This window comes from Acartia tonsa, chromosome 2 (genome assembly GCF_053477335.1).
Source record: "Acartia tonsa isolate MP-2025a chromosome 2, ASM5347733v1, whole genome shotgun sequence".
Lineage (NCBI taxonomy): Eukaryota > Metazoa > Arthropoda > Copepoda > Calanoida > Acartiidae > Acartia > Acartia tonsa.
The window spans coordinates 48,765,340-48,788,062 of record NC_137261.1 but is presented as its reverse complement, the minus strand read 5'-3'; the positions used below and the strand labels follow the sequence as shown (position 1 = coordinate 48,788,062).

The 22,723-nt window shown below is 31.4% G+C and overlaps 1 long non-coding RNA gene across 6 annotated transcripts in view; it reads right to left on the bottom strand.

Moving 5' to 3' along the window:
* Positions 1 to 22,396, bottom strand: part of LOC145312058 (uncharacterized) — a 102,152-nt gene extending 79,756 nt beyond the window's left edge. For 2 of the 6 annotated variants that reach the window (XR_013876884.1, XR_013876883.1), the window contains exon 1: positions 21,779 to 22,377. This is a non-coding gene — a long non-coding RNA (uncharacterized LOC145312058). Of the gene's footprint in view, positions 1 to 21,778 lie in introns of all 6 variants that reach the window. The other 4 variants (XR_013876886.1, XR_013876885.1, XR_013876887.1 and 1 more) reach the window with 4 other exon arrangements.
* Positions 22,397 to 22,723: the final 327 nt, after the last annotated feature.

Here is a 22,723-nt window from a genome sequence, read left to right as displayed (position 1 = left end):
ATTGCTCTTTTATATCTGTTTATTGTGTGAGTGAGTGGGGCAGTTTAAAAATTCAATTGTATTAGAATTATTATGTACGGGGCTATTGTTTTAGATTATATTTGATTTGTTTGCCGTAGCTCAGCTTATCTACAACTAGGGTATGTATGTTCGTCCTTCTGTAGGCACAAATGACTTCAACGAAGAAAAGTACGAGAAAGATTTTTTCGAATGCTAAAAAAAATGATTTTCTGCTATCTACAATGTTATCCTTGTTTTATTAGCCTTAAATTGTATATAAATGTATTGTTTTAAAGTAATGTAAATCATTTTTTAATAATAAAAGTTATAAGTTAAGATTTTTGTAGGTAGTTTTTTTCTTCAAATTATGTGAAAACTTTGAAACTTACATAAGATTACCCCCTCAAACCTTTGATTTGAAACTCCATATTTTACCCGCTTCAAAATGAAAAGCTTGGACGTCTCTGGGTTGTGCATTGTAAAAATATGAGAGATAGTGTTGTAAGAATTTATACATATGATCATAATATGCGTATAACATACAGGGAAGGGAGGGGGAGGCGTTAGATGTAAATTATACTGGTACCCAAAGCTTTATATTAATATATACCTTCCTATTGGTGGGCTTCAAAAGTTTGGGCACTTAATTGGTTGGTTCAAACTAGCTGTGTCTAAACTTTTCAACCAATTATAATCTAAAGAATTTTGTAGTTTTGTTTATCATCATCGGGGGATGATCATCAATTTATCTTCGACTGTCTTATCCCTTGAGATCCCTGCATAATAACACACACACACACACACAAAGTTTTGTTGTATTCCTAGATTGATGATGGTTTCTCTATTGCCAGACTCATTTTATTTACTTTATTCTTCCTACTTCCTATACAGTTATCCACAGACATGTATTTGGAAAAACAACATTTATATAGACAGCTTTCCGCCGATATTAAAATAAAAAATTGTAAGATGAAAACCAGTTTTATCATTTTTATTTTAATATTCGTGGAAAATTGTCTGTAATATTATGCTATACACGATTTTTCTGTATGGTTGAGAACAGATTCTAATCCAGCGGATATTAATCTGTTTGGAAGCCGTTTACAAACCGATGTCTCCTCCCTCTCTGAAAAAGTACCCTTATATGTTTTTAATTTTTATAAACATCTTTATTGTCTAAATAAATGTCCCTATAGTCTTATAATATGTATATTTGGAACACATAATCATGTATAATATCTTATCATTTCCATAGTCGGACACAAATCATTATTATTGTTTATTTATCCTTATAATAAAGTAACAGGATCTCTGAATGTCTGTACGGTAGGATCTCGCAGACCACTGACCAATATGATTTTCCTTATGTTTATCTATATTCTTTGGATTTTAAAATAGTTCATTTATAAATCAAATTTAAAGCTTCAGAAAATAAAACTCTTCTTTTTTACATAATACGATACATGATTTTTTATCAAAGTTTTACATTTCAATATTTCAATAAAAGAATATGAGATAACATATTCAGAATAAAATTACTTTGATATCGCCACATTAAAGATATCTGGAGTGCAGGGGGGGGGGGGGAGAAGAGGGAATAATACAATGGGATTATTTGAATTCTAAAAGATATGCTCCAGTTAGGGTTATGTTTGGACTTTTGTGGATATAAGCAGCTTATGGACTATTCATAGTTTGAAAACAAAAACAAATCAAAAAAATAAAGGGGGCATGAGCTATATAAAAACAGTCACCAATTTGCTAGCAGACGAAAAGCAACACTTTAGAATACAAATGCTAGATGCTATATATAAAAAGGCTAGGCCGATAGTATAACACCAAATTGTACTTGGTAATATCCTCTTAGAATTTTTTTTTCAATTTTGAAAATTTTAGAACACCCCCTCCCCCCCCCCCCCCCCCCCGACAACTCTGGCCGCAGCGCTTGACTCCCTAGCCTGTCTAGCCGCAGCGCTCAACCCCCTTGCCTGCCTAGCCGCAGCGCTCAGCTCCCTAGCCTATAACCTAACCTAACCTAAACTAAGCTAGTTGTTCGTTGTCGGGGGAGAGGGGGTACTCAAATTTTCAAAATTTAAAAAAAAATTCTAAGAGGATAACACCTTGTACTTTTACATAAACTAAAAGTTATTCAATCTCCCACCCGAATTTGAAATTGTTTGGGATTAAAGTAAAGAATTGTAAAATATACTCTGGAGATATTTTCCACTTTCAAATAAACATTGTCAAATAAATTTACACAATTTCTGCCAGATAATTTGCCCACCTCCCCTTGGTTACACTCCCCTATTTTTGTGTCTGTCTGCCTGTATATTATGTATACAGAAAGAGGGGGGGGGGGGGGGGGAGTTTTGACACATTTACGTAAACAGTGCGTATAGACTTTATCTTTGGACTGAGAGGATAGGTTTTTTGGGATGAAATCATTCTTATATGATAAATTTTTCCAAGTTTTAAGATTTTTTGGATAGGCCTCCAGGTTCAGGAGCTGCAACTGCAGGCCTCCAGGTGGTCTCTGGACCGGTAAAAATAAAAATTGAAGAGATAGAGGTCAACTTATTAAACAAAATATGCATATTTTTTCTTCAAATATGTAAATAACATTTAAAAATAAGCATATTTTGTTATTTAAAACGTCTTTAAACTCTTTTAAAAAAAATTTTTGGTTTTGATTTTTATCGGACAGAGCAACAGGAGGCCTGCAGCTTCTGAACTTGAAGGCCTGCAGCTCCTAAACCTGGAGGCCTATCCAAAAAATCTTAAAACTTGGGAAAATTTATTATATAAGAATGATTTTATCCCAAATAACCTATCCTCTCAGTCCAAAGATAAAGTCTATACTCACTGTTTACGTAAATGTGTCAAAACTTCCCCCCTCTTGTATATACTTAAAACGTATATGTGTTAAAGTTAGTGTTTGTATTAAACATATACTTTGAATAAATCATAGTTTGGTAGAGTTAGCAAATGTTTTCTTTTGTAGGTTAAGAAGCGTTTTTTCAAGGGATATTTTACCTACAAAATAGCTTTAAACATGCCCAGTTTGTATATTCAACTATTCTGGTAGAGTAAACCTTTAACTCTATTGCCTTCCCCCTGTTATAGACTTACTTATCCCTGTTTTTAATATTCTCCCTCTGTCTATCTCTATTGGCTTGCGTGATTTGAATTTGTTGAATTCCAGTAAATAAATTTGAAGTAAGAGGGGGGATACAGAGAAAGAAACATAAAAGATAAAATTGAACTTTTTTTTCAACTTCACATTTATTAAATGTTTTAGCTACCCCAAACATTAAGTAGTTAAAGTGGTGAATAGATTTATCTGCCATTGAACAGATCCTGTATCCATGAATTTTGAGTGAGACCCACTTTTAAACAAATACAAATAAGACTACCCACTCACCAACACTCACTTAAATGGACACACACAGACATACACACACATGCACAGACACACACTCACACACGTACACAGACATACACACACACACACAAAATATTTGTCAAAAACAATATGGATATCGGTAAATGAAAACCTTTTAGGGTGTTAAAATAAACAAAGATAAGTTTTTAGCATCTATAATACGACAGTTTTTGACGTTAATACTAATTTAAAAAATATGCTAATTCGTTTTTTTAGGGGGGCGGGGGGGGATAACTTGCTTATTAAAGTATCATTTCAAAGCTTACCTAAAATGCACAAATGATAAGTGTTTTTCTTTCTTTTTAATGTTAAACTATACTTTTTATTACTTAAGTTAAATACATGTTATATTTCATGTAAAAAAAGATCATTAAGTAATCAAATATTCAATTACTGATTAATTATGCCTAAAAATGTACAAGTGTTCCTAAGCTTAAGATATCAATAACTGTAGAACCGATTGGGTTCTCAATTTCAAGGAAGCTTCACATAGGTCCTGGGATGATTTTAGACTTATTCTCTGCCGATCTTCAAAATTAAATTGAATTTTTTTCGCTTTTTTTTGCACACCAAGAGTTTTCGCAGAAATATTCTTAATTGGTCACAAAATACTTTCTCTTTAAAGTTTTGCAAAATACTGCCCTGTTAAACTTTTTGGCTGCTATTATATCAACATAAGTTAAGTCTTTTTTCTATAATAGGATGCCGATAAAAAGTCATCAATAATCCATTCTGTTTGAAGATTTATGGTCGACAAAAGTTTGTCAACACATTGATCAAGCTTAATAGGGTAGAAAGGCAAGAAGAGCAAAAAAAAAGTATTTTTTCACTATTTATGTTTCTGTCATTTAGGTATTTGTAAACAAGAACAGAGTTAATGTATCCACAAAAATAAAATAAAAAATGCTTTTATTGAAAGATTTTAATGATTGTGTTATTCACAACAATCAATTTTAATTTTAGCAAACAAGAATAATTTTGTTGGTAAAAAGCGCCACAACAATCTAAAAAAGCTTAATAAAAAAAGACAAAAAATGCTGAAAATAAAACAAGATTGAATAATTTTATAGCCTGCACTTAAAATGGCAAGTACTTTTAATCTAAATCACCCCCAAAAATGCTTTACTATGCCTAAAATACCCCCCTTCACATTGTGAACAATCCTAAAGATGTTATTATTCTATTTTGCGAAGAAAAGCAATTATGCTTGTGCATGTAAAAGGGCTGAAACTGCCTCAAAGTCAGAGCAAGGCTTTAAGGAACAGGGACAACTATTCTGAAGATAAAATGTTTTAAATAAAGAATGGATATAAAACACACGTGGATATATAGACAGGGGAAAAATTGTCGTCAATTAAGGTTGGTAACATGGATATCATTTATTGGTCAGTTCTATATCCAGTGGGAGGGGAGAAGATGGTTTAAAGAGGGTGGATGGGGAGTTTCGTTATTTTAACCAGCTACAAGTTTCAAGTTATTAGAGTACATTTTAATCTGGTGTAATATACAAGTAATAATAAATCTATTGCATAAAATACTGTTTTTTTTCGAAATAAAGCCCTAAAATATATGCCAGTAAATAATACATAAAAGAAAATAAATTAATGCAAAACTAGAAAATTGACATTAAATGATTAAAATGTCGGAATATCTGACCCCAACCCTGTGGGCTCCAATTTCTTGAAACCGTAATAAATGCACATAGGGAAACCATGAATTAGAACCTTTCAACCTTAAATATATGCATACAAAAATGTGAAGAAATTGCTAGGTACATTTTCCAAACATGGCTTTTTGTTTGATCAACAGGGTTTTAAAGGGATAAGACGGTCGAAAAATTGATGTACATCCCCAATGATTAACCCTTCTGTAGATTACAATTAATGGTTGATGTTTGGACACTCAATTAAATGAACAAACTATTCAAATTCATTAAGTCCTCATGATTGTTAAGCCAAGACCGTTATTATAAAACTTTTGGGACTATGGTGATAAACCACCTAATGTCCCCTACCTCCATGTTTGGTCCCTATGTTGGTTGCTCGGTTAGTAATGCATTTTGGTTAAAAATATGAAATCCCAAAAATATCTCTTTGTGTCTGAACCACTGAACCGATATGGTTCTCCTTTACACGGTAGCTTCTCATATGTCCTGGCAAGGTTTATAACTATTTTTTACTTTTTCTTTTTCAAACTAAAATTGTAAGTACGGGGGCGAATTTCCCTCCCCACCCTCAAGTGCCCCTAGAGGCCTCTAGGGGGGGGGGGTGGGTATAGCCGCTAGTGTTAGATGATGTAGTTTTGTGGAAATACTTTTTCTAGCTAAAAGATGTATTGTAGTAAATATAAAACTGTGTTATGGCCGTGTGAGAGTTCCAACTATCAGTAATGATGGTAATACATTAACTTTACAACAGTTAATGGTATAATACCCATCTCTTAGTTATACAGGGTGACCACCCAAAAATTAGATGAAAACCGCCAAAGATATGAAAAACTCCATAAAGTATTAAGATTGAATCGTAATAAAAGATTTTTTAGAGTTTACTGTTTTTCACTTTTTAGATGTCATAATACAAGAGCTAAACCATAAAAATATTCTTACTTGGTGGGAAAAAAGAAAAACAATACTCCTTTCAGCAAAGGCGTACCATATCAAAAACAACCAAGCCACCCTGTAGAAATATATATTGCATCTAATAGTTTAATTGGGGCTTGAAATTTCACTTGTATCTCTAATTAGTGAGACATATTGCTGTATTTTCACATATAGTATCCATTAATAAAATCATGGACAATTATGTTCAAAAGTAACGCAGCGTGTACTCTAATAAAGTGAAACTTATAGCTTGCCAAAAAAGGGATCCCCTCTATCTAACCCTTTTACCGATTCCCTCCCATCCTACTAGATGAACGAACTGACCAAAAAATGATGTAACTGTTTCCTTGTCATAAAGTTCACGTACATTCTACATTCAGAACCACTAGACATATGTGAAGCTTCCCTTAAATGCAGATCTCAATGGGTTCAGAAGTTATCGAAATCTCAAGATATATCCAAAAACCATACTACTTTATATAATAGGTAATATAGAAGGCTAAGACAAAAAGCCCCAAGAGGCCTCAAGAGAATAGATGCTTGTTGTAGATTAAGCTGCGCTACTTATAAACTTAATTGATGTTATTTGGTATAAAAAGATACATACTGACATGCATAACATATCACATCGAGGCATCCAAAACATGTCGACAACTCCTAATTACAAGAAATATACAACAGCATGTCTTGTGTACTATTTTGAATTATACTTTTCTTTAGCGCACTTTCTGTACAATTAGGGTATGTAGTTGTACATAAAATAATTGTAGAAGTCTAAATATGATACTTTTTTCTCTTCAAATTACTACAACAAGCCCCCCCCCCCCTCCCCAAGATACAATTTAAAGCTGTACAAATCTAGCAGATAATAGTTGACAACCGCTATATAAAACAAGCAGTAAAACTAAAACTCTTTTCTTTGTTATTGCCTTATGCTCAAAATAAAACAATGGAATCACAAAGTCAAGTTTTTTTTACATCTCCTAATGCAATTTTATCCGTGTATAAAACGCTCACACATATTCACACACACACCCACACACACACACAATAAACTGTAAAATGTATAACACGAGAATATACTTTATTTATAGTATTACTACTGCAAGCGGGTTAAAATATGTATGCGTTCAAGAAACGGCTACCGTAAAAAAAAACAGTGAAACATGGTAAACTGCATATTTGCTGAATTCTAAAGTTTTCAAGATATGAAAATTTAAACTGCAGACAAACAGACTGCCCTTAATCATAAATAGCTTCGCTACAAAAAAAACATAAAACAAAAAAAACATAAAAAAAACTACATCCCACTAATTGGTGGTGTATTTTGCTTTAGTAGTAATAACATTACAATAAGAGGAAATCAGTATGATTAGATTATACCAAATAAACCAAAGCCAACATCTAGAAATATTTATTTATCATAATATGTTCTTAGTTACTTAAAAGCTTAGGAATGGCTGTTTAGTTTTAAATTAAGATGAAGGGACAGAAGTTCAGAGATTTTCATACATTTAAATTAATCCTTATATAAGTAACAAGATCTTTGTGTGTCTGTCTGTACTTAAGGATCTCGCTAACCGCTGAACCTCTTTAGAATGTAAATTGCACACAAACATTAAAGGATTCTAAAAAACTGAATAACTTTCTACATCCCCTAAAAGTTTCTTGCTTTATTTTAGTTTTCATGGTATTTGCTTATGCAAACTTGCAGCTGTTTCTCAGATATTAAACTACATGACAAAACAGCATGATTTCCGCCAAAGGTGGCCTGTATATATAGTGTAAATATACTGCAAAACAATGGCATTAAAAACCGCTATTCAAATATACTCTTTTGCTGCTCTTCACACATTTTTTCACTTTGTATTTCTTAATTTCAGTTACCCCCCCCCCCTCCCCCACAACTCTCCCCCCCCCCTTTTAAAAATTAGAAATACTCGACTGCCGAGGCATGAACATAAATGTTTAACTATTATACTTACACTTTGCCAGATTTGGCTTGACCCTTTAGTTTCATGTACGCTGTTTTTAAAAGCAAAGCCTTTCTATAATTAGGATCGGTCCGCCCGTCCTTGTCGTTTAGCTCTTTTCGTTAATTTTAATAGGGTTAGAATTGTCTAATCGGTTTCAACCTTTGCATTATGAATTCTATTACAGTTAGGTACGATTTAGAAAGCGTAGCAACACTATAATCGTTTGAGCTTCGCTTTTATGAATGTTCCTACCCCCCTCACAAGGGAAAAGTTATCAACTATTAAAATATTGCCAGTATACCCTTCTGTATGTATTAAAAATTAAAGAAAGACATAGGTATTAAAACACTATAGCCTCTCCCAAAGAGATCTATATACATTATGTATCTATTTATTTAAGTATTAGGTTTGTTGTGTTTAACCCCTGCCCTGTAACTCCCCAATTCTTCCCCCCCCCCCCCCCCAGAATACGTATAATATGCTAACTCAATCCCATTTACATTCCCCATCAATGAACGACGAGAAAGATATTTAGTGAAACAAAATATAAAAAAGAAAAGAAAAAAAGAACATGAAAAAATACTACAAATATTTTAGGCGTGTATTGTTAATAAATCACTGAATAGGACATATATGTGAATGTCTGAGCATTTGATGTTTTTAAATAAATAAATTGTAAGAACTGATAAAATATAACTTTTTGATTACAATATCTTTATTTTTGCCTTATCTCTTTAAATATTAATTTTCCAAACTATTTTCCCCTCCCTCTCTAAAAGATATAAAGACACATACTGCGTTTTCAAACTAACTTCCCCCCTTTATAGAAGTAAATACATCTACAAAATTTAATATATTGAAAAGGGTAAAGGAAAAATATTTAGAAAAAAATGCAATAAACACAGTAAAGTATATAAAGTCTAGAGTAATTTTAAATTTAGATTTTAAAATTGATGTTAAAGTGTTTTATTTAAAAACACACATCGATATTTGAAAAGCTTGTAAAGCTCTTAGTGTTAAAAGAAATAAAAACAAAGGAATAACAAGGAATAAAATGTTAAAAAGTAGCACAGCAAAAAATAAAAAAGTAGTTAAATGAAATATCTTAATCTAATTACATATTCAGTGAAAGTAATGTTTTAAATACAATAAATGACAAAGCTTTTAAAGCAGATGATAGCGCCGACCTCAGTTAAGTATCTAAGCTGTAAGGGGGTTAGGGTCATTAAGAACAACATGATGACGTTAAGATAGTCATACTTACAGTAAGAGTAGCTGCGCTATAGAGTAGCTGCGCTACTTAACTAAACACCTTTTAAATCTACTTATCACCCCCTTGAAGTTAATCGAGGAAAAGAGAATAAAAAGAATGGAAAAAATGGAAAAAAAATTGAAAAAAAATCCTCGAATCGCTTTGATCATCAGCAACCCAACTTTACCACTTTGTAGACAAAAATTAAATCAAATAAATGACTCTGTAGGTAATCAACCATGGATAAGGGATAAGTAATTGTAAGATAATTTAATTCGTCTTCACCCAATTGTTTTAATTCAACAATGTACGTAAAAATAGCACAAAAAGTTGAAACACTATCAAATATACCTACAGGAAGAAAACAGTTTTTATTAGCAAAAAAGACCCCATACAACTCAAATACTGTATAAATCGTAAAATGTCATTTATCCTCCAAAAATGCCACCCCTCCCCCCATCCCCATCCACTCCCAATGTCAAACTTCCCCTATAAAACTTCTGCAGAACATTTTCTCAATATTTAAAAATGGAAATAGAAATATATTTTAACTTTCTCCCCCCCCCCCTCCCTGTCTTTCCTATCCTCTCCTCTTTATATCTACGGAGGGTTAAAAGATTCCTTTGTAAGTATAACTCTTGTTAACTTCAGTCGGGTGCACAATTTTAATAACCCCCTTTTTCCCCAAATTTTCATACTTTATTAATTTTTACTTTATCTAACATTTAATAATGTTTAAAAGGTGGCTATCAGACAATACTGTTTTTTTTTGTGTCTGAAGCTAAATATCTTGGAAACTCCTGGTCCGAATTGATTGTACTTTCCAAGGAATCTTTAAAAATATTTTAAGGTTTTAGGCTATTTTAGGGCTCCCATAGAGGCTAGGGGCTAGGCAACTGGTATTTTAATAACTTAGCCATTTCCAATAGTGATTGATTTAATAAAAAAGTATTTGTTAAGAAACTTTCTATAATGCTATCAAAGCTAAATTGGCTAAAATCAAAAATATCAGCTACGGACGGACGAACCCTTTATGTACAAAACCTTTTATTCTAACTAATTCCAATTGTTTGAAATTGTAATTGTAAAATAATAATATCATTTACAGTGAATACAATAATTTTATGTCAATTTAATTGTGTCATGAGCACTCAGGGAGTAAGGACAGGCTTTTAACAATTTTAATTGATTTTTTAAGTAGTATGATTAAAATGTAAAATTAACATTATTTTTTGTGGGTTCAAAATAAAACAAATGTAAGAGATGAAGCCACTTAAAAATAAAATTGATATGACGTTTTAAAAAATCAAAAATATCTAGAATTGTTTAGGCGAAACGTTTTTAGAAATATTATCTTTAAAAAATACCTTTTATTTCATCAAACTTATATTTTTCCATTTTATTTCTCTTTTTCAAATAAACATACCTATAATCAAATATTGGATAAGTTAAAATCATTTTAAATTAAAAATAAACCTATTTTTTCAAATACACCTTATAATACAAAACGATTAAAATCACACAAAAAAAATTTCTACTTGTTGTTAACATGCTACATAAACGTGTATTGAAAAGCGCCTTTTTTGTTGTTCCTTTTCAACCTTACAACCAATTATGGCAAAAAAAGACGTTAAAGCTTGCAATGAATAGGTCTCATTATAGTAAACAAAAGATATAACAAGGAATATAATCTTCATAATAAGCACAGCAACAATATTTGTTTAAAATGATAGTTAACAGTAGTTCAGTAGCAATAAATATTTATCTTAGTAAAAAATATAAATCTTTTAGAGGACCTAAATGAACTATATAGATATGGAGCAAAAGTCAATCGGACGTATGAACCCAACATTATTTTAGAGCAGCTGCGCTCCTACAGGAACAAAAGTCGGGTGCCATCATTCAACAATGTATTAATCACAATCAGCTATAAGAAAAAGACTGTTTTCTATAAATAGGTGTGGGGTAATGCTATTCCCAATTAGTTTTAATGTTTAGTAATTTAATCGAGTTAGATAATGTAATATTTTTGCCTATATTGGGTTTTAACTGTATCTCTCTTTTCCTAATTCTAATTTTGAAACTTGAATTAGTATTAATTTTAAGAATTAGTATTAATTTTAAGTTTTATGATGAAATTTTTTCACCCTTATTAACAATTCCTAAAGCCCTGGGTTTTTTTATTACACAAATAAAAGTAATAACTAAACAGAGAGAGCATAACAATTTTCTACAAGATATTGAACAATAGTAATTCTTGGCCAAATAATATTATATTTACATGAAAACATGTTTATAAACAGAGGTGAATAGAATAGTATATATATGTTTCGGGAAAGAAGGGAAAGGGGAGAGTTAGAATTTGAGGGGGGAGGGGTATTTGGTAAGGAAAATTACAGACCAGAAATACTCAAATATCGGTTTTCTCCCATACAAAGACACTCCTCCCTTTCCCACCCCCTCTTCCCTTTTTTATAAATGTGCTACCCGCATCATAAATCTTCCCCTTTACATTTTCCCCGCCTCATTGCATACTAAAATCCTCCCGCTTTAAGGGGGGATGGGGAAAATACAGTGGGGGGGGGGGGGGAATAGGGGTGAAACATACTCATAAAACTTAAATCTGCTTTGGCTCTATAACTTTAAACATTTCAAATTGAGAAAGAGAGATATAGAAGGTGGAAATGTGTGAGTGTGTGTAATTCAGTGTATATATGTGTGTGTAATTCAGTGTATTAGTGTGTGTATGTGTGTGTTTATATGTTTTTGTGTGTATTTGTATATCCTTGAGAGGTAAAGAGACACTAATATGTTATTTAGGCCAAGAAACAAGTAAATTGGTACTCATCTCGCAAAATTAGTGTTTTTACTTTTTTTTTCATAATTGAGAACTTTTAGTTTATGCAATAAAAGGGCATATTTCACGTAGTGTATCAGTAACAATTATGAGTTTTGAAAAAAATGGCAAATAAGACAGTAAGTAGGGCAGCAATAACAAGCTAAAACATTTTTATCAAAAATTGATAAGTAAAATAATAAGGGTCAAAGGATTTGGGGGGTTACTCGAGAACCCCATTGACCAAATTTGAGCAAACTTTGGATTTAAGCTACTATAGACCAAAGTTACTTTTAAAATTATCGGTGACCGCCGCTCCCGCCGTCGCCAAAAAAAAAATGTATTGCATTTCTCGCCGAATTAGGCAATTTGGAATCTTTTGAGAATAGGTTATTAAAATCAAATTTTTGACAGGTGTCGCCAATAAATCATGTGTCTCATATTACACACTTTAAAAATTGCTTATTAAGCAGAGAATTTCTAAAAATCCGCCAACAATCAATCTTAATTGGTCTTATTTGAATTTTAGCTTAAAAATAATTTTTGCCTGGCCTAAACTAAATTTCCTTCTCTCTGTCATTAAATTGTGATGGAAAGGGCAAGCATAGGAAAATGGCATCAAATATTCGCAAAGAAATGAATTCTGAGAAAATGTCTATGAATAAAAACCTCTCTTTGACTTGACCCGCAATTCAAAGAACTGCTGCACTTATAGACACACACACACACACAAAATGAAATATAAACAAGGATGACAACATCCATAAGAACTTTGAAGCAGAGCACAAAAATTTCATAGATGGACTGAACATACAGAAAAAAAATAAGTTTTAGAGTAGATTTTCAGCAATCTGAAAAAATAACGCGATGATGTTAAATAGAAAATTAGCTAGGTATAACTTTATGTGTTTTTTAGCATGACTAACAGACAAACCTACCATGTAAATTATGAATGATTATTACTATAGGGAATCTTCATAAAAAATCAGCTGTCTTATCTTGAATAGGAGCTAAGAAAACATGTTTTCCTTAATAAGTTCAGATAGTCTTTCATATCTCATTATAGAGAAGCTTCGCTACTAAAAACACATATTAACACTAACACAAACACACATACTTACACAAAGAAATTTGTATCAGCTAATATCAATTGAAAGATGCAATTTGTCCCAGTTTTGTAAAAATGTACATATTTTTATGCACTACATATATCACATGAATATGAATGTACATTTAGTTTAAGTGAGGAAATGTAATATAGAAAATGTGTGTAATAAAATGTGCATGAGGTGTGTGTGTGTATGTGTGCGTGTGTGTGGTGTGTATGTGAGTTTTTGCATTTTTCTGGCAGCCTTGAAATTCGTTTAGAATGAGGTATTGGCAAATAATGGTGACTTTTTTTAACAAAATTTTTAAATTTGTGTTTAAATAGGTTGGTAGAAAATTCTTTTCACATACTTAAATTAAGAAAGTTTAATGTTATTTTTACATTTTAGGACAAAAATAAACTAATTTAAAGAGTAGGTAGCTAAGTATATTTGAAAGAAAGTAATTTCCCCTGTAAATAAAAGATACATTACACACAAATAACGTAATCCAGCATATAAAATTGACATCAGATTGAGAGAGAGTAAAAGATGGACAGGAATATTTTTATCCATAAGTAGCGCATTTACGAAAGCCAATAACATTTCATATTACACTAGCGGATGCGCTCCTAGCATCTAAGGAGCTCTGTATTCGAAGGGGAGGAAAGGTAGAAAAATCCTGGGACCTATCTGGGACTCTATCGGTTCAGCAGTCATAAAAATCTTAAGCTACAGACAAAAAAATTACTTCTTTGTATATTAGGATTATATAAAATATGTATGTGTATGTTTTGATGATTGCATAGTTTGTGTGTGCGAAAAGGTGTGATAGTCTGCTTAGTTAATTTTGACTAACGTCGCACTGACGTACTGACCATAGTTGAAGACAAGCTGCGCTACCAAAGATATGTGTTAACATCTGCAGAAAAAATATTTAATCATCTCCGTCATGCTTAATGGCCAGCAGAGAGCACAGATTATTCACGGGCGTGCACATACATTTGAAGAGGGAGGGAGGGGGCAAAGGAAGATTATATGATGTATCTAACAAGTAACATTAAAGCTTCTCTAAATTAAGTGTTATTTTAAAACAAGCTTGGAATAGGGCGAGTCTAGTCATGAAAAAATCAGCGATAAATTGTTCTATGTATTACCTTTTTTTTAAACAACCAAAACAAAACACAAAAAGGGGCTGCACGGTCGTTTGGAGGTGTGTGGGATTGGTAGAATATTTGGCAATTAGCATATAATGTGTATACTTGTACACACTGCTGTTCCCCAGGGAGCTACTCACAAGAGAGTTGTAATAGAGTAACAATGTTTGGTTTAATGAAATAAACTGTTTTAGCATAGCTACTTATTACTAATCCCTTAAATGATTTATTATATCTAGATTATATGCACGAACTAAAAACAAAAAGAATCAGTTTTTTAACTACATCAAAAAATTACAGCTTTAGTTTGTGATTTTGAGTGAAAATGTTGATAAGCCTGTAGTTTAAAAACTACATGGTAAAATTCTTTAACACAGTCTAAATTAGAACTGAAATTCTATTGTGTTACTCAAACTTTTTAACAATCCTTATATAATGAGTAGCTATATTTACATAATCAAAGGATAGAAAAAAGAAAGAGTTGTGACTCTAAGTTAAATTGTCTATTGCACAGACATATATTCCAAAATTGTGGGGGGAATATTGCACAAAATACTACGGTGGTGGTAGTAATACTATATTGAAAAAAACATACAATCTTAATACCTATAAGATCTCATTTGTAACAAATAAATTAAAAAGGTAAAAAAAAGGGATAGGTCAAAACAAAGGAGATATTTAGTATTTTCTATCAAAATAAAGGAAAGAAATAAAGGGCAATCTCAATAAAAATGTTCTATTCAATTTAAAATATTTAGACAACACTGTGGGCTAGAATTGAATCAAGACAAAAGTAAGTGCCGAGCCCTGGGACCTATGTATGGTGAAAATAGACATAAAACCATGATGATTCCAGGTAAAACCAAAATATTTCAGCGGGGGCTTTTTGAGTAAATTAGATATGAAAATTTTAAGTTCAATTTTCACCCGCTAGGAGTTGCCGCATAATAATGACAAGAAAAGCAAATATTATTTATTTTAAATTTTGAACAACTTTGCTTTTATGAAGTCCTTCTTAAAACCTCTCTATGTATGATTTATTTTAGGCTGAATTTTCGTGTCCTTTGCAAAGCAAGTGATAAAAATGGCCATTTATAATATTTGCTTTTCTTGTCATGATTATGCGGCATCTCCTAGGGAGTGAAAATTGAACTTGAAATTTTCAAATCAAATTTTCTCAAAAAGCCCCCGCTGAAATATTTTGGTTTTACCTGGAATCATCATAGTTTTATGTCTTTTTTCACCATACATAGGTCCCAGGGCTCGGCACTTACTTTTGTCTTGATTCAATTCTAGCCCACAGTGACAAAAAAGGTTCTTGAATTAAATATATAAACCAATTTAACTTTTATATTAAAGCAGTTCATCTATTTATATTGGGTTGTTCTCACTTTGAAATTGCATGTATTTTGATTAAACATATTTTGGATGCACAAGAAACAAGGGTAAAATATATTCTTTAATAACAGTAAAATCTAACAAAAGTGAAGCATTTTAAACAAGGACAATCAAATCCATTACAAGCGCAGCTACTTTTTAGGATAAATAATAAACAGTGAATTGTATAACTGTAAAAAAAATAATTCCAAACTAAAGACGAACAGACATACAGTTGTGATAAAGTGGCTGCTGTGCTTCCAAAAATTGACCCTACATTGTAGGAGGTTGTAAAAATCAGTGCATAAATAAGAATTCAGTGAATGAAAAAGCTTGGAGGGAGAAAAACAGGGGGGGGGAGGTGTAAAAGGAGATACACCCCTGAAATGCATTTTTTCCCCTATCAAGAGAATGGATTGACTCTTGAACTATCTTCTCTCTTCTCTATGCATACGTTTGAAGTAAGCTGCCGTTTAGGTATTCTTAAATAATTCAGGGAGGATCAAGACAGTTTTTCATGCTTTTTAACATAATAAATTTGAAAATAAAAAAGCAGTTGACAAAGAAGGTAGGTATTTTATCTTAGGAAAGGGTTATACCTGCAACTTTTTTTACCAGTCAAAAATCTATGTTTAATTTTGACAATGCAATTGTTCTAAGTAAATGGCATTCAGGGTATAAAATTGTGTATTAAAATGTAGAATTAGTAGGTATATTTTATTAAAAAGGCAAAGTGGTTATTCTTACAGAGAAAAAAAATCAATTTAATTTTTAGTTGAACTGAAAAAGCAAGAATTAATATAACGCCCCTGACGGCAGCCCTGTTTGAAAGATTACTATCTGTGAGAAGTGAGGGACTCCTAACTCTAGATATGGTGTGCACCTAATTCCGCTGATTATTACAATATCAAAACGTTAAAACTGCATACATTTTTAAAACAGCTAAAACTTTACTCTACCCTCATAATCTAGAACTCTTTCTAATATATTACAGGGATCTAAAGTGATAGGATGGCCGATAAATTGATGTACATCTTCAATGATAATATACATAATAATCCCTTATTTATATTACACTTTGTGGTGGAAATATTTAGACACTTAATGAAACATCCAACCAAAATTCCCTATAGTCCCCAAAGTTGTTCAGCCAACAAATAGAAAACGTTATAATATAGCTTTGGGGGCCAGTGAAATAAAAAGGCTAATGTCCCCTACCTTCCTGAACATATCAGCTATGTCCCTTTTAATAACGAATATGAAAATAAAAACTAGCGGAACTGAAAGCACTCCCTTGATATTTGATCTTTCATGCTCAACGTTTTCAATTTTTAAATCGGGAACATTGTGACTTGTGTGTATGTATGAGTGTTTGTGTGTGTGTATGTGAGAATAGAATATTTAGATGCGGGGACATATTATATTTTTAGAGATTTCAATCATGTGGTGTTTTTAGTTATTCAATTTCAACCTTAAACCATTTAAAGCTATTCTAATAATCAACAGGGGTTAAAGACAAATGTTTAAAGATAAGAATTGAGAAGAAAATTAATTTATCGACCATTATCAACTCCCTACCTAAATTCCTGATAATATCGACTGTGTGTGTGTGTGTGCCCTTTATCTGTCGAAGAAATGTCAAAAATCGGTTAACTATAGAATATTTAGATAGAATCAGAGATTATTCATTATTTAGTCAAATCAACCTCTATTAATCAAAAAGTCAATGTATTGACATACTTTTTTGTTAACATATATCGACTGTTGGTATTACAACAGAAGGGCAATGGCTGACCTATTATTCTTAACCTGAAGTTAAAGATGTAAATTGAATGATATTTACGTCGACATAACGTCAAATCTTTCGACACTTCTACTGATAAACTACTGTAACCACAACACAATTTAACTACATATTTTGTTGATATAATAACAGCATAATATTATAACCGGGAAATGTCTACAGCTTTATAAAATATTCAAATTTTCCTGTCTTATCTGAAACTTTTAAAGAAAATTGTATCTAAAGGTAGCGCATCAACCTAATAAAGAGTAGCTTCGCTACCAAGACACACATTCAAGTTTTTGTTTTGTCAATTACAATGTAAATAAGTTAAGATTGTAGAATTGATATTCTTGATTAAATCTTAGCGCAAAGGAGATAAGTTTTCAACCGAGTGACAACACAAAACTAGAATTTCATAGAATGTTCAAAACTAAAATTGTTAGAATTCCCAAATTTATTTTTAAGTACTTTTTTTTAATCAGATTAATTTCTAATGAATACAGAAACTTGCAACCCTTTAATTGGGTCTGTTTATTGGCCATGACATTCCCTTTAGCCTTATACGACTATTAAAGTTGAGCATATAAAATAAAAGAAGTCAAGAGTTTTTAATGTCTTGTTATATGACGCTATTAATAAAGCAAATTAACCCCAACACCCGAACCGTTTCAATCAATCTATATAACAATGAAATAACTATCTTGGCAATTTGAGGGGAGTAAAATGAGATAAATCAATGGACTAAACCACTTAGTAGTAGACCTGCCTTTATTTGAAATATTAGACTTAGTATATTAGACCTATTTTATACCAGAGTTGCTGGTATAGTCTTACAATATTAAGCCCAATTGTACGAGGAATCCTCTTTTCGATTGAAAGGATGGTTCCATGGTTAGGTTACCACTTACGTTGTCAAGAATGGCGTATTGACGCACATGTCCCATATGAATAAAAGTTATGCTTTTTATTTACAAAATGAAGAAAAACTAAGTCTAGGTGTAGTCTAATGGAGTGACGTTATATGGATGATTAAGATAAAGAGACAGATAAAAATCAAAATTTGAAGGGTTTTAGCCTAGAGAAGGGTGGGGTCCATTTTTACCCGTTTTCTTATCTCAGAAATATATTAAAATTAACATTTATTTTTATTTCATTTTGTGTGGTAGGTTACGTTTTAAGAGCGCAGCTTTACTATAAAAAAGGCATTATTTGGTAATCATCGTTACTTTAGTTAGATTAAAATAAGTTTTCTTTAGCCCAAAGGGACGAAAAATCCAGGCTAACAAAACTGGTGGTTACTAATTTTATGGTTGTTATTTAAATACTTTATTACAGTTTACTCTTTTTTTAAAATCTCAATCTAAAACGCTCTATTTTACATCAAAAGTATCTGGACAAAAAATGTTACATTTCTGACTTTCTCTTTAATGAAAACGCAATTAACTTGGAAAATATCTTTACTATAAATATTAACTAAAACAAGAAAGATAACATCCATATATGCGAACTAATGTATCGAATGACCATAATATAGATGATTTTATAGAGTTGCTCCGCCTTTATAAGCAGAATAAATGACTAAATGGTAGCGCCAATTAAAGTTTTATAGCAAGAAAAAGCCTCATATAATACCTAGTAAATCTCAGTTGTTATTTCAAGTAGATTGGACAATTATCTCTTTCTAAGCTATATTACAGACGGACAAATTACAGAGAAGCCTCGCTCTCAAACAAAAATTTGGTTGTGTGGGTGAAAAACATTAACTTTAAACAAGAAGTAAATGATTTAAGGGGCTGGGGGGGAGGGGGCGAGTTAGAGTAATCGTATCAGGGGTCAAGGGGTGAAGTTGGAATTTTAAAAACTAGGAAGGAGGGGGGGGGCACAGCTGGTGGGTAGAACAGGGGGTGTAACTGCGGGATATTTAGGTACTGAGATGTGATGGGATATATCTTTAAAAGCAGTAGGGTTTTAAATAAAGGGAAAAATAAATAGGTCAAAAATTTCCTTTTTTTCACATAAAAAATTAAAGAGGAATATTTTATCATTTTTCCGTTAAGATCTATCTAACCACTGAAACAATTAAGTTTTCAATTTTAGAGAACCTTACATATGTTTTTTGATGGTTTCAGGCTTTATTACTCCCTCCCTCCCTAAGGGGTGAAGTAGATAGAAAAAATACATTTTATCAAAGACTCAAAACTGTTTCGAAGAAAGCAAATAAGTTTCAGTTTTTCCAAAATTTGTTTTTAGTATTGGTATCTTTAACCACATTTTTTATTTAGATTATTTGCTGTTTCCTTTACTGTAACTAGATTAGAGAGGGGGGTAATAATGAGGGGTAGGGCTGGGAACATGGGGCGTGTCAGGGGTCAATCGTAAGACTTAAATTCATTGGAGAGGGGGGGGGGGGGTAAAATAGGAAATAGGTGTTATGGTGTTGTATTTAGAAACTTAATTTAAAGTGTAAGTGATGATTTCTTTAAAACTACTTTGAAAAGCACCGACACCCGTCTAAATAAGTTACCATAACTGAAAAACAAATTAATTTTACTCTAAAAACAAGTATATTCATATCTTTAGGTAGCGCAGCATTATCAAGCTCACAAACAATTTTGTTAGTGAAAAAGAACTATAAATTATTTTTTTTTATTTACTGACTAAAGGAGGGACAAGTTATAGAGTAGTTGTGTTTCTAAACTTGATGACGTTATTCAGTTGTCAAAAGTAAGAATTAAAAGATTAATAATTTTAATTGACTTATTTACAATCATAATAAAAGATAGGCGGGAATTATAAGTTGGTAAATAAGGCAATAAAAATAAAATATTTTTGTTTTTTTTAAATTCATTTGTATTTAAAATGTTTGTAATTATAGATTAAAAGTAGATGTTGCTCTATATTCAAGAAAACGTTACATAATATAAAACTAAGGCAAAACAATTAAATATGTACATAAATAATAACCCTTATTAAAAATGAATACAAAACAAATGTCAATAAAATTAAAACCAACAAGACTAATATTGTCCTAAAGTGGGTAGTATAATTATAGTTGATGAAAATTACCTGTAAAATTTTTTTAACAAATGTTGCCATAAAAGTTACATTTGTAAAGTCCATTCAATTTAATTTAAATTAATGTAATTTCTATTTTTAATTAGTTTATAAACAAGGAAGATAGAGCTAGTTAAAGAGTACAACAGATAAACACCAGTTATATTGTAGCTACGCTTCTAAAAGCAGGAAAAATAGCAATTAAACATTAAATGATAATTGACGGTTATGTTCTCGTTGGTGACATTTTTATATTGAATATATATAATCTAATATATTAACAAATTAGCGGGTTTTTTTAATTAAGCGTGATTATTAAACTATAAGGGAAGCTTTATATATGATCAAGGACGTCCAAGCTTCTTTATTTGGGGGGGGGGGGTATCTTTTAATCATAGAGGCAAGGACGACAAAGCCTTTTCAATTAGGGGGAGGGGGTAAAAAATTAAAATCTAAAATTTGGAGGTGCCAAATTCATTTTTTTTTTGGGGGGGGGGGGGGTTAAACACCCCTCCCCCCCCCCTTCCTGTATATGTTCAGAAGTAGAGCAGTTTTAGCTAAATAGAAAAGTTTTTAGCTAATGAAAGAGCAAATAGATAATAATCAAATAGCTTCGCTATTTTTAGGACGAACAGCTCAAATATATTGAAACAGAACCAAGTTATGGAGTAGCTGCGATTCTATAAACTGATATGTATATATATATTTATATTATATATAAATATATTTTACGTATATAATAGACAGCTAGATTAGTTTTGAGGTTTATAATAAAGTGTGGTTAATTGATAAAAATTAAATCATATCTTATCTGCTATTTAGCATATAATTTATTTTCCTACGTACTAAATTTTTGGGTGGTAATTTTTTCTAGGGGCGATTTCTCTTGGGAGGATAGTAGTATTCTCCCCCCAAATAGATGTAAACCTAACCAGTACCTAGGAAATGCTACATTGTAAAAGAGAACCATATCGGTTCAGCAGTTAGCGAGATCATTCGGTACAAACACAAAAGTATCCTGTTACTTTATTACATCGCCAAGGGGAATTAGTTAAAAATATATTGTTCTACAATTAAAATTACAATATTTACTACAATAGTATATAATATATCTATACCTATATATTTCATATATTATGTAATGGACATATATACCTTTAATAAAATGATGTCTTACAGATAAATATAGATCTAATGCAAAAATGGCATTATACCTGGGTCCATGAAGTATCCAACGACTTTTTAGTTGAGGGGGACGCTGCTCGTCTAGAAGAGGGGGTTGGTACACCCCCACCCCGCAAACCTTCCAACATTACTCCCCACCATTAGAAGGCATGAAGGAGCCCTTGTTTAAAAATCACTTTTTTATATTTTTATATGTATTTTTTGAAATCACTAATCTTAAGCTTTTTCTCTTAATCAATTAATTCTCACTTAATTAACAACAACGTGTATAATTATTTAATTCAAATTTTAACTTCTTAAAAATTTATTTTTTAACTAAACACCTTTTTTATAAGGTTTGACACTCACAAATATGTAATAATTTTCACATTTTATAAACAATTTATGTGTAAATCACTTAAAATTTATTAATTTTATCTAAAATTTAAGTATAACCCAGCAAAACTTTATTTAAATTAATAAATCCACTGACTCAGCTGTGTATATAAGCTAAGTGTAGTGCACACCGGCAAATACACCACAACTTTACTGAATAAAGTGCCACCAGCTGAAATATTTTTCCTGGCCATTTTTTATAAAACTGCTTTTTTCTTCAATAATTTTAAAAATTTTGACATTTAACCTACAAAAATAATTTTTTTTTAAACCCCTAAAACTTCCATGAAAACTGTTTCACATTTCTTTGAAATTAATTGATGAAAAATGTATTATTTTAACAACGTCCACCAATTTGTACAGATGGCAACATTTATTTCAACTGGCTCCACAAACCCACCCTTCTCTCTCCTTACATATATTACACTTCTTCCCCCGTTCCCTTTTTTTCATTTCTCCATTCCCTTTTTCAGTTACTCGAATTTTTTCGTTTGAAATTTGAATTTTTAATAAAGTTGACTCTTCAATCTTAATTTATAAATCATTCAAAATATTATTAAAATATATTTAGAAAAAAATAGTTAGCTTTTTTAGGAACA